Below are 10,302 nucleotides of genomic sequence, written 5' to 3'. Positions count from 1 at the left end.
GGTGGGGGGCTAGTCTCATGCCAGGGGAGACATTGATTCTCTTCCCCAGTTGATTCTTTCTCCAGACACATGGGGGTGGGGGGTGCTGCCGAGTTCTGCACATGTGGAGGCATCTGGCTCAGGAGAGAAACGAGACGCCCCACTGCCCCCCTCCCTTGCCGCGAACACTTGCGCTCTTACTCACACCTGACTCCCTCACCTGGCCAATGTGAACCTCCTCCCTTCCTTGGAGCTCCAAATGCCCCACACTTACTTCCTTGTCCCCTCACCGTGGGCTACAGGGACGCAAGCCGGGCTCCAGCCCAACTTTGACTTAGAAGATGGGCAGCAGCAAGAGGTGGGGGTCCTGGGAGAAGTAGCTGGCGGCCAGGGGAGGTCACACCAAGCAGCGACATGCCCATCAGACTGGGTCTGCTCTAGACATCGCTCCTGCCTGGGTCCCCACTAGGTCTGTTTCCCCCAAGCCTTCCGGAGACTCTGAGCTCCTCTGCATCATACTGAGAAACTCCTTTTCTTCTTATATCAGCCAGAATAGGTTTCTAATGTTTGCATCTAAAACCGTGATCGGGCTTCCGAGAGTGAAATGGAGTAGACATGGATTTCCCAGTCCTCAAAATCCATGGAGCAAGCTCAGGAGGAGGAAGGGAAGAGTGAGGTACCTCTCAGCCTGGTTTCCCAGCGGAGGAGTTGACAGTAACACCTTCCCTCTAGAGGTGGGAGGTCCTGAAGGGCTTCAAGGAGAGAAGTTGAAGTCCAAGATTGGCTAGCTGGAGTTCGGGGGGTGGGGCTAACCAGCCTCCTGCCTGGATTGGGAGTGAGACACCGGGAGGGAAGATAAAGGGAGGGGAAAGCATGGGTCCTCCTGGGCCAGGAGCTGACAAGGAGCCTCTGCCCCACGCTGCTGGGAAAGCCCCCCCCTCCAGGGTATTTTGTGAGGTGGGAGTGGAACCCGAGTCATCTCTGTGACCGAGGACTCTAAGTACTCTGAGAAATGCACTGTTGTAGGTTCCCCTCACCAACCCCACTGCTGATGGATATTTGGTTGGTGCTGAAAAGCCCCCCCACAATGCCCTCCTCCTGAGCACTCCGTTTAGCTCTTGACCACCTCTTTATTTTTTCCTTAACATTTATTTATTTTTGAGAGACAGAGACAAATCATGAGCAGGGAAGAGGCAGAAAGAGAGAGAGACACAGAATCAGAAGCAGGCTCCAGGCTGTGAGCTGTCAGCACAGAGCCCGATGTGGGGCTCGAACCCACGAACCATGAGATCATGACCTGAGCCGAATTCGTGTGCTCAACTGACTGAGCCACCCAGGTGCCCCCTTGACCACCTCTTTAATGATGCAATCGGCTCATGTCTCTGCAACAGTAAATAGGGGACTCATCTATCCTTTGGCAACCCTGGTGATAAGGAATGCCTATTTCCTGCAATATGGCTGATTAAGCAATGTCCCTGACCCTCAGATGAAATCAACTGAAATGCTGGATATAATGGGTATTTTTAAATATATTTTATTTTTTAATTCCTTTAAAGATTATTTATTTTTAGAGAGAGAGAGCGAGCCTGGGAAGGCAGAGAGAGAGGGAGAAAGAGAATCCCAAGTAGGCTTTGAGCTGCCGGCACAGAGCCCAACTCAGGGCTTGAACTCATGAACTGTGAGATCATGAATGGAGCCGAAATCAAGAGTCAGACGCTTAACCGGCTGAGACACCCAGGCGCCCCTGGATGTAATGTTTTTTAAAAGTGTTTCACCCCGCGTCGGGCTCTGAGCTGACAGCAAGCTCAGAGCCTGGAGCCTGTTTCCAGTTCTGTGTCTCCTTCTCTCTCTGCCCCTCCTCCTCTCATGCTCTGTCTCTCTCTGTATCAAAAATAAATAAAACATTAAAGAAAAAAATTAAAAAAAAAATAAAAGTGTTTCAAATGTTTTCCTAACAAGGAAGGAAGGAATATTCAGAGACGAAAACCCACAGAAGCTGGCCTGGTGCCACCTTTTCCCACTGAGGGCATTTCACAAACCCTATAGGTATCAGCCCGTCACAAAGGCTCAGGGGACAGAAGACAAAGATCAGGGTCTTTACCCTCCCCCTAAATCTGAAACCCCAGAGAGCCAGCCCCTCTTTGTAAGGGGGACTAGGAATGAATGAATCCCATCCCACCGCCATATTTGTTTCCTGGGGTTGCCGTGACAAAGTGACTTAATGGAAACATATTCTCTCACAGTTCTGTAGGCCAAAAACCCAAAATCAAGTATCACGAGGCTGAACTCAAGGTGTTGAAAACTCTTCGGAGTTTTGGGGGACAATCCATTCCTTCCTCTTGCAAATGCCGGTGACCCTTGGTTCATGGCAGCCTTACTCCAGTCTCTGCCTCTGTGTTCACATGATCTTCTCCCCTTCTGTGTGTGTCTTCTTCCCCTCTTTTTTTTTTAAGTTTATGTATTTATTTTGGGGGAGAGAGAGAGAGAGATTAAGGGAGGGACAGAGAGAATCCCAAGCAGGCTCCTCACCAGCAGTGCAGAGCCTGAAGTGGGGCTCGAACTCCCAGATACATGAGATCATGACCTGAGCTCAAATCAAGAGTGGACACTTAACCAACTGAGCCCCCCCACACGCCCCCCCACTGCCTCTCTCTAATTTAGAGCCCCACGAAGATAATCCAGGACAATTTCCCCAGCTCAAGGTCCTTAATTTAAGCATCTCTGCCAAGACCCTATTTCCAAATAAAGTCATGATCACAGGTGTCAGGGATCAGGACCTGGCATCTTTGGGGGTTATTATTCAGCCTACCACAGACCCGTAAGAGGAATTACAAGGGAACCTTTTTGTCTTGGTTGTGTTTTCTGAATGAAGGGGCAAAATATATCTTTCCTGAAAAACTGTCATCTCTAAAAGAAGGTTTACAGCCCTGCATCACACGATGTGGGCGGTCAAGTAAGCGTTCGGGGCTCACTGTTAGACGTCATGAAACCCAAAAGGAAAGCGTCATGAGCAGGAACCAGCAGGAACAGCAAGCGGCTAAGCCAGACCCACAAAGGCTTCAGAACGTCATAGAAACAAGGAATATACAGCGGAGAATATTCCAGGATAGTTGAGTAAGAGGGCAGTGATAATATCAGGGATGCACAAGAGGCTGGATCGTTCAGCTTTATTGTGGTAACACATGAATCCCAAATCTCAGTGACTTTTAAGAGCAAAGGTTTGTTTCTCACTCATTTTGTGTGTGGCCAGAGCTCAACTGTGAGTCTGTTCTAATTCCAGTGACTTCATTCTGGGATCTAGGCGGACAGACATGCTAAGTGAATAAATAAATATCAACCCTACAATAGTTCTCAGAGCTTCTGGATGGACATGGAGCATGTCACTGCTGTCCACATCCCTTTGGTCAAAGACATGGCCAAAGCCAAGGTCAATAGGCTGGGGAAGTACTCCTCCACAGAGAGGAACCGTGAGTCATATAGCAACAAGCAGGCATATGGTCCTCTTACAGGGAAGGGAGCAAATTGGGAGTAATAACTATAATCTGCTACAAACTGAGAAATGACCAAATAGGTTTGGGGGGCGGGGAGGGCTTCATGCAAATAGACCTCTAGAAATGCAACATATAATAATTGAAATTTAAAAGTTAGAGGGGGCGCGCCTGGATGGTTTAGTCAGTTAAGCATCCAACTCTTGATTTCAGCTCAGGTCATGATCTCTGGTTTGTGAGTTCAAGTCCTGTGTCAGGCTAATGAGGGCCTGCTTGGGATTGTCTCTCCCCCTCTCTCTCTGACCCTCCCCTGTTCATGCACACACACACTCTCTTTTTCCAAATAAATAAATAAGCATTTTTTAAGTGTGTGTGTGTGTGTGTGTGTGTGTGTGTGTGTGTGTGTGTGTGTGTGGTGAGAGAGACAAAGAGGAAACAAACGTGTTAATAGGATGCAGAGTGTCTAGACATTCAACCTTCCTATTGGTTTAAAAGTTTTCACAAGGGACGCCTGGGTGGCTCAGTCAGTTAAGCGTCCAACTTCAGCTCAGGTCAGATCTCACGTTCGTGGGTTCCAGCACCACATCAGGCTCTGTGCTGACAGCTCAGAGCCTGGAGCCTGCTTCCGGTCTGTGTCTCTCTCTCTCTCTCTCTCTCTCTGCCCCTCCCCCCTCTCATGCTCTGTCTCTCTCTGTATCAAAAATAAATAAAACATTTAAAAAATTAAAAAAAAAAGTTTTCCCAATAAGTAGTTAAGGGAAATTGTAATAAATATACAAATACTTACAAATAGCCATCACTCCAATAAGTATTCAATTACCACATCTGTTCTAAGTACACAGAATTTTCTCAAGATGCGCTAGTGATGGGTCTTTGTCTCAGAACAAATAATACTAAATCTGTGGTGGCATTTTCACGTTTGTTGTGCTGCTTTGATCTTAATCAATGACTCAGTGCCAGTATCTTCACCGTCTGATAGGTAACATTTCCACAAGAGCTTGACGGGGGCCTTCCTGGAGACGATGCTGCCTGCCTATACGGAGAGGTGGCCCCCAGATCTGGGAGAAATGGAAAACACCACACCATGGAATATGGGGGCCCACACTGGGGGTGAGTGGGACAGGCTGAGCAGGGTCCCTGAAGAGCCTTCCAGGCTTCCTTGCAGAGCCCCTGGAAGACAGCAGAGCTAATGGCATTCACACCACATGCACACCACATCCACACCACAGTCACACCACACCAGCAGATGCAGGTGTAGACCCTGGACAGCCAAGTCCAGTCCTAGCTAACTGTCCAGTTGATTCCCCCCCCCTTTTTTTAAATGTTTTATTTACTTATTTTGACTGAGATAGTGAGCAGGGGAGGGGCAGGAAGAGAGGGAGAGAGAGAATCCCAAGCAGACTCCATACTGTCAGCACGGAGCCCAGGGTGGGGCTCGAACTCACAAACCATGAGATCAGGACGTGAGCTGAAATCAAGAGTTGGATGCTGAACCAACTGAGCCACCCAGGAACCCCTGTTTGATTCCTTTTTATTTACATTCTTGCTTTTTGTAGGCTCAGGCCCCTAGAGGTTTTTCTCCCCAGAACTGTTCAAATCTCCTTTTCTCCATGATGGAACCGTTTAGGGCGTCTTCCTTTCAAACGTACTTGAACCTTTTTTTTAAAATAAGAAATCATAGTGACAAAGCCATCCTGTATGAAGTGCTTATTGTGGGCCAGGCTTTGTGGTTTATTATCTCAACTATTCTTTGGGTTGAACACTCAGCAGGACCCTCTGAAACTATGTGACCCAGAGTTCCTCCCGGATGTGTGGAAAGGGCTGTGGCCGGAGCCCTGCGGGCACATCGCAGTGGGGTCTCCTCCCCTGGGGAGGGTCTGGAGCCCGGCTGTCCTGAAGCAGATGTGGCCAACAGGCTGCAAGAGGCTGCAAATTTCGCAGCCCAGAAGGAGGGAAGAACCCCACTTATGAGGAAAATGTCCAAAAATTCTGAGACCAGAAGGGGACTCAGCAGATCATCTTGTGGGCCACCACTAAGACACTGTGGCAGAAATATGTGCCCTGTCTTTGTTTGAAAGGCCTCCTGAGGGGAGCCAGCCCAGCCCACTTCCCATCCTTCCCCTTGCCAGCTTTTTCTGGGAGCCTCCCCTTGTGGGAAAGGAACTCACTACACTTCCTCATGGGGCTGCTACCCCGCTGCACTTAGCTTCAGGCATTGGTTCCCTCTCTGTGGCTCCCCATCTTGGCCACCTAGGGAGTGAAAGCTCCCTTAGGGGGGAAAGCAAGGGTTCTATCAAGCAAATGACCTCAACTTCCTTTGGGGGATAGAGAGGGACAGGTGGCAGACTCCTTGGCACTTGATGGAAGAATTCCTGACTGACCAGTTAAGACTACATGTCTTAACTCAATACCCAGGCCTTGCCCTGATCAATTAATTCCTGCTCTCTGGGGCAGGAGTCGGGCATCACTATTTTATAAAACTCCCCTCTGGGATATTCCACTGTGCAACCAAGATGGAGAAGCGTTGCTCCCTTAGAGCATTTATGCTACTGTTCAAGAGAAAAACCATAGCCCAAAGTGGCGTCCCTTAGGCCAAGTCCCCAAGCTGGGGCTTGATACATAATCTAATTGCCGTTTCAACCTCCCCCAGAAGTGTAGCCTTAACTGGTCAGTCAGGAATTCTTCCATCAAGTGCCATGTTGTCTGCCACCGGGCCCTCTCCATCCCCCAAAGGACGATTATCTGCTGGATAAGAACCCTTGCTTTCCCCCCTGAGGGAAAGCCTTGCCCAGAACAGTCCTTTGCTTTTGCTACTAATTTTCTTGCCCCACTCTCCTATTAAATCCTCAGAGTGACCCACCTGCTTGCTAGATGGGATGCTGCAACGTTCATGAGTGACTTAAAACCAGTTAGATCTTCAAATTTACTTGGTGTTTTGGTTATTTAACAGTACGTCGTGGGTGCCTGATGGCCTGTAGTTTCTTTGTCTTCCTGGTCTCTAGCCTTCAAAGGGGTTACTCTTACTTTTAACACCCAGCTTTTGTGGGGAGGTCCAGAGTCATCCGGGTGGTGAGCATCTCCCCACCCCCACCCCTAGCCCCTCCCTCCAGCACCATTTCCGGTTTCTGATGGCTGGCCACTGTTGCAGGGTGATGTTGAAAGATGAATAGAATAGAAGCGAGGCATGATTTTATTTATGGCCAGGCCAAACCTGATCTCCCTGGTGTTAAGGAGCAGAGAATGGCCCCGAACAAAGGCAGCAGTGAGATTATATGGACAGAACACGTCATCATTTAGTTAACCAATTACATTCACAGCATTCCATGGTAGTCAATTACATTGTAGTACACAGATGTTAGTTTTGGCAAGAACCTACCATTTTAAAGTTCTTAGTCTTTTAAAATGACCAATCATAGTTAGACACCTCGAGAGACAGTGACTAGGTGACTTTCACCTGTTGACCTTGCCTTTGACCAGGTCTTAGTAAAGGGGGTGGGGAGAGTTTTGCAACCTAAGTTATCTATCTAGCAGGCGGGCGTTGTTACAGAAGCGAGATGAGGCGGTTAGTAATTAAGCCGAACTTATACACAGTAAGCTTCCTGATATCTTATAAGTTGACCTATTACATTTCATAAGTTGACCTATAGCAGCCACGGGTCATCTGAGAAGCAGTTCCGGCACTGTTACCCCTGTCTCTGGGCCAGCACCCATCACAGAGCCTCGTACTAAGCAATATTTGTGGAATTAATGGTGAATCAAAACTGGTAAACTGAGGCCTTCATGAATATGTGACAATGACACATGCAGATGAAATAGTCACAAACACAGGCAGATTAAACAGAGTTGACTCTGCTCATGTTGAAGAAGTTAATACCATGAAACATGTGAAAGAGCGTAACAAAAGCAGTGAAAATTTTCCAGGTGCAAGAAAAGGGTTAGATTCTGTAAGGTGATCATGACTACTTTTAAACTGAGTTGTTTTACACATCCAGCTGCATGTCCAAAGTCACTGGGAATTTTATACCATCTCAGTTCCATTCCCCACTTTTTTTCCATTCACCATTTTTCATCTGTTTGTTTCTCATTGCTAACATGTAGCCTGTATTTTAGTCAGAAGCAGGGGAATCATTAGGAATCACACCCTCAATGGCAAACTCTGGTTGGTTGGTTGGTTAGTTGGTTGGTTGGTTGGTTGTTTTTTTTCAATGTTTATTTCTTTTTGAGAGACAGAGAGTGAGTAGAGAAGGGGCAGAGACAGAGGGAGACACAGAATCTGAAACAGGCTCCAGGCTCTGAGCTATCATCACAGAGCCCGAAGTGGGGCTTGAACCCATGAACTACAAGATCATGGCCTGAGACAAAGTATGACACTTAACCGAATGAATCACCTAGGCGCCCCATGGCAAACTCTGTTTTAATGTTAAAATCCATCCTTAAGCATAAGGACCAATAATGGAGTATTTTTCAGAATGAGCTTTTAAAATTTAGCTCTTTGGCCATTTAGATAAGCCCAGTGTCAAGGAGTATTCTAGAGTCAGGGTTCAGTCAACTGTTCTCAGCTCACATTTAATGCTCTGATCATCCTTAGAGGCAGAGGAGAGAATTAAGGTGCTGCTGTGTCCCCAGCTCCAAGAGTGCCTCCCAAGATAGGACCCTAGTCTTCCATTGTCACGAGGCGTTTGCTGGAGCCTCGGTCATTGGAAACACCATTCAATGTATCATACCTTCCCTCTCACCAAAAACACAGTGCATCAAATACTGTGGAAGAAAACTTAAACAAAAATCACTGCTTTCCCTATTTCTAGCCTTCCAGAAATTCTGTGTAGAACTCATGGTTAGAAAACGCAGTCTTTATAAAAAATGACAACAGATTGCATTTGCCAAATAAAACCGAAGAATGCTTATATTTGGATGGTTCCTATTGGAAACTGGAGGAAGTGTTTGTGGCCGATCACAATCAGAAGGGCCTCCAGGAAGCCACACAGACACCCAATACTAATAACAATGCAAAGAACACAGGAAGTTCTCTGTGAACCCTCAACGGAGTTGGTGGCTCCCCTCTGGTCCTGCCTCAGCATCCTGCAGGTACTGCAAATTCAGCACTTTAAACAAGAACAAGAACACCTTCCTGAGCTATAATTCAGTACTGTACGATGCGCCCATAAGCGTACAGTGCAAATGTTTTCAGCGTGTTCACAAAGTTGGGCAGCCAGCACCACTACCCACTGCAGAACATTACATCTCCCCAAAGAGAGGTCCCCTGCCCATTAGCAACCCTTCTCGATTGCCCCCTCCCCTCTGGGCCCTTGTCTACCTCTAATCTACTTTACGGGTCAATGGATTTGCTTCTTCTGGGCATTTCATATACACTATGGGATCCTTTGTAACTGGCTTCTCTTCACTTAGCATAATGTTTCCAAGAATCATCCAAGCTCTAAAGTGTGTCGTCAACGCTTACTTTGTTTTTATTGCTCTTTACTGCTTGGTTGTCATTCCGTTGTATGGACAGACCTCATTTTGCTTATCCATTCACCAGTCGATAAGCACTTGGGTCATTTCCATTTTTTTGATCCCCATGAATAAAGGTGCTCTGAGCATTTGCAGGTGTTTGCGTGGATGCATGTTTTTGGGTCAGTTCAGTAGACACCTGGGAGCAGAACTGCTGGGTCGTGTGATCATTTTATGTTTTGCTGGTTGATGAACTGGCAAACTGGTTTCCAAGACAGCTTTGCGTTTTATAACAGTCTTTTCTGAAACCACGCCCCGTGAGGTTAATGAGGCTAAACCTGTCACCAGCAAGACCCCCTCAGACCCCTCTTCTTCTTCACAGGGTATTAACCCTATCTTTTAGGGGAGGACAAGAAGAGCTCCTTTTTGAGCCTAGACTTAGACCTAGACCCTTTTGAACTTGACCACTGGCTCACACCTGCCCAGATGGACCATGGAGTGTGTCAGTTACCAGTACCTCATTATAATGCTGCAATGTCCACACAGAGAGCACCTGGGTGGCTCAGTCAGTTAAGCATCCACCTCTTGATTTCAGCTCAGGGTCATCGGATCAAGCCCCATGTCAGGCTCCATACTGAGCATAGAGCCTGCTTGGGATTCTCTCTCTCCCTCCCGCTGCCCCCTCTCCCTCTCTCATGTGCGCTATAGAATAGAATAGAATAGAATAGAATAGAATAGAATAGAATAGAATAGGGGGGAAAATCTCCATCCAAAAAAGGAGGACAAGCTTTGTTAACATAACACAGGATGCAAGTATAGGCATGTTTTCTAAGCACGCTTGTGCAACCTCATATCCACTTTTACATATGATGCCAAAACCCCACTTTCGGAAGATTCATCCTAACCCTAAATACAAGAACCTCACTCACCCTTACTCAGGGAGTCATTGCTTTGGAAGTCATTCCCCACGATATCCTTACGTGCTGCTGACAAAATGTCCTTTGCAGGACAACTCCGCCTGGTTAGTCTCTACCTGGAACTCACCAAGGAGCAAACTCCCGTTAGTTCGGCTACGTTTCCATGCATTTGCCCCCACTATTCATTATTAGAGTGGCAGGACCATATTCTGGCCTCATCTTTGTCTTCCTACCACTTGGAGCCACAAAGCTGTGTCCAATAACAAAAATTCAACTGAGTAGATTTTAAATAGGCTTTATTACATGATTCATGGAGGGTGCTGGGTAGCTCAGTCGTTTAAGTGTCCTAACTTTATTTTTTATGTTTTTTATTTATTTTCGAGAGACAGAGAGAGGCAGTGTGAGCAGGGGAGGATCAGAGAGAGAGGCAGACACAGAATCCGAAGCAGGCTCCAGGCTCTGAGCTAGCT

Source organism: Suricata suricatta, chromosome 5 (assembly GCF_006229205.1).
Source record: "Suricata suricatta isolate VVHF042 chromosome 5, meerkat_22Aug2017_6uvM2_HiC, whole genome shotgun sequence".
In the NCBI taxonomy this organism is placed as follows: domain Eukaryota; kingdom Metazoa; phylum Chordata; class Mammalia; order Carnivora; family Herpestidae; genus Suricata; species Suricata suricatta.
Note: the sequence above shows the minus strand (reverse complement) of the source record.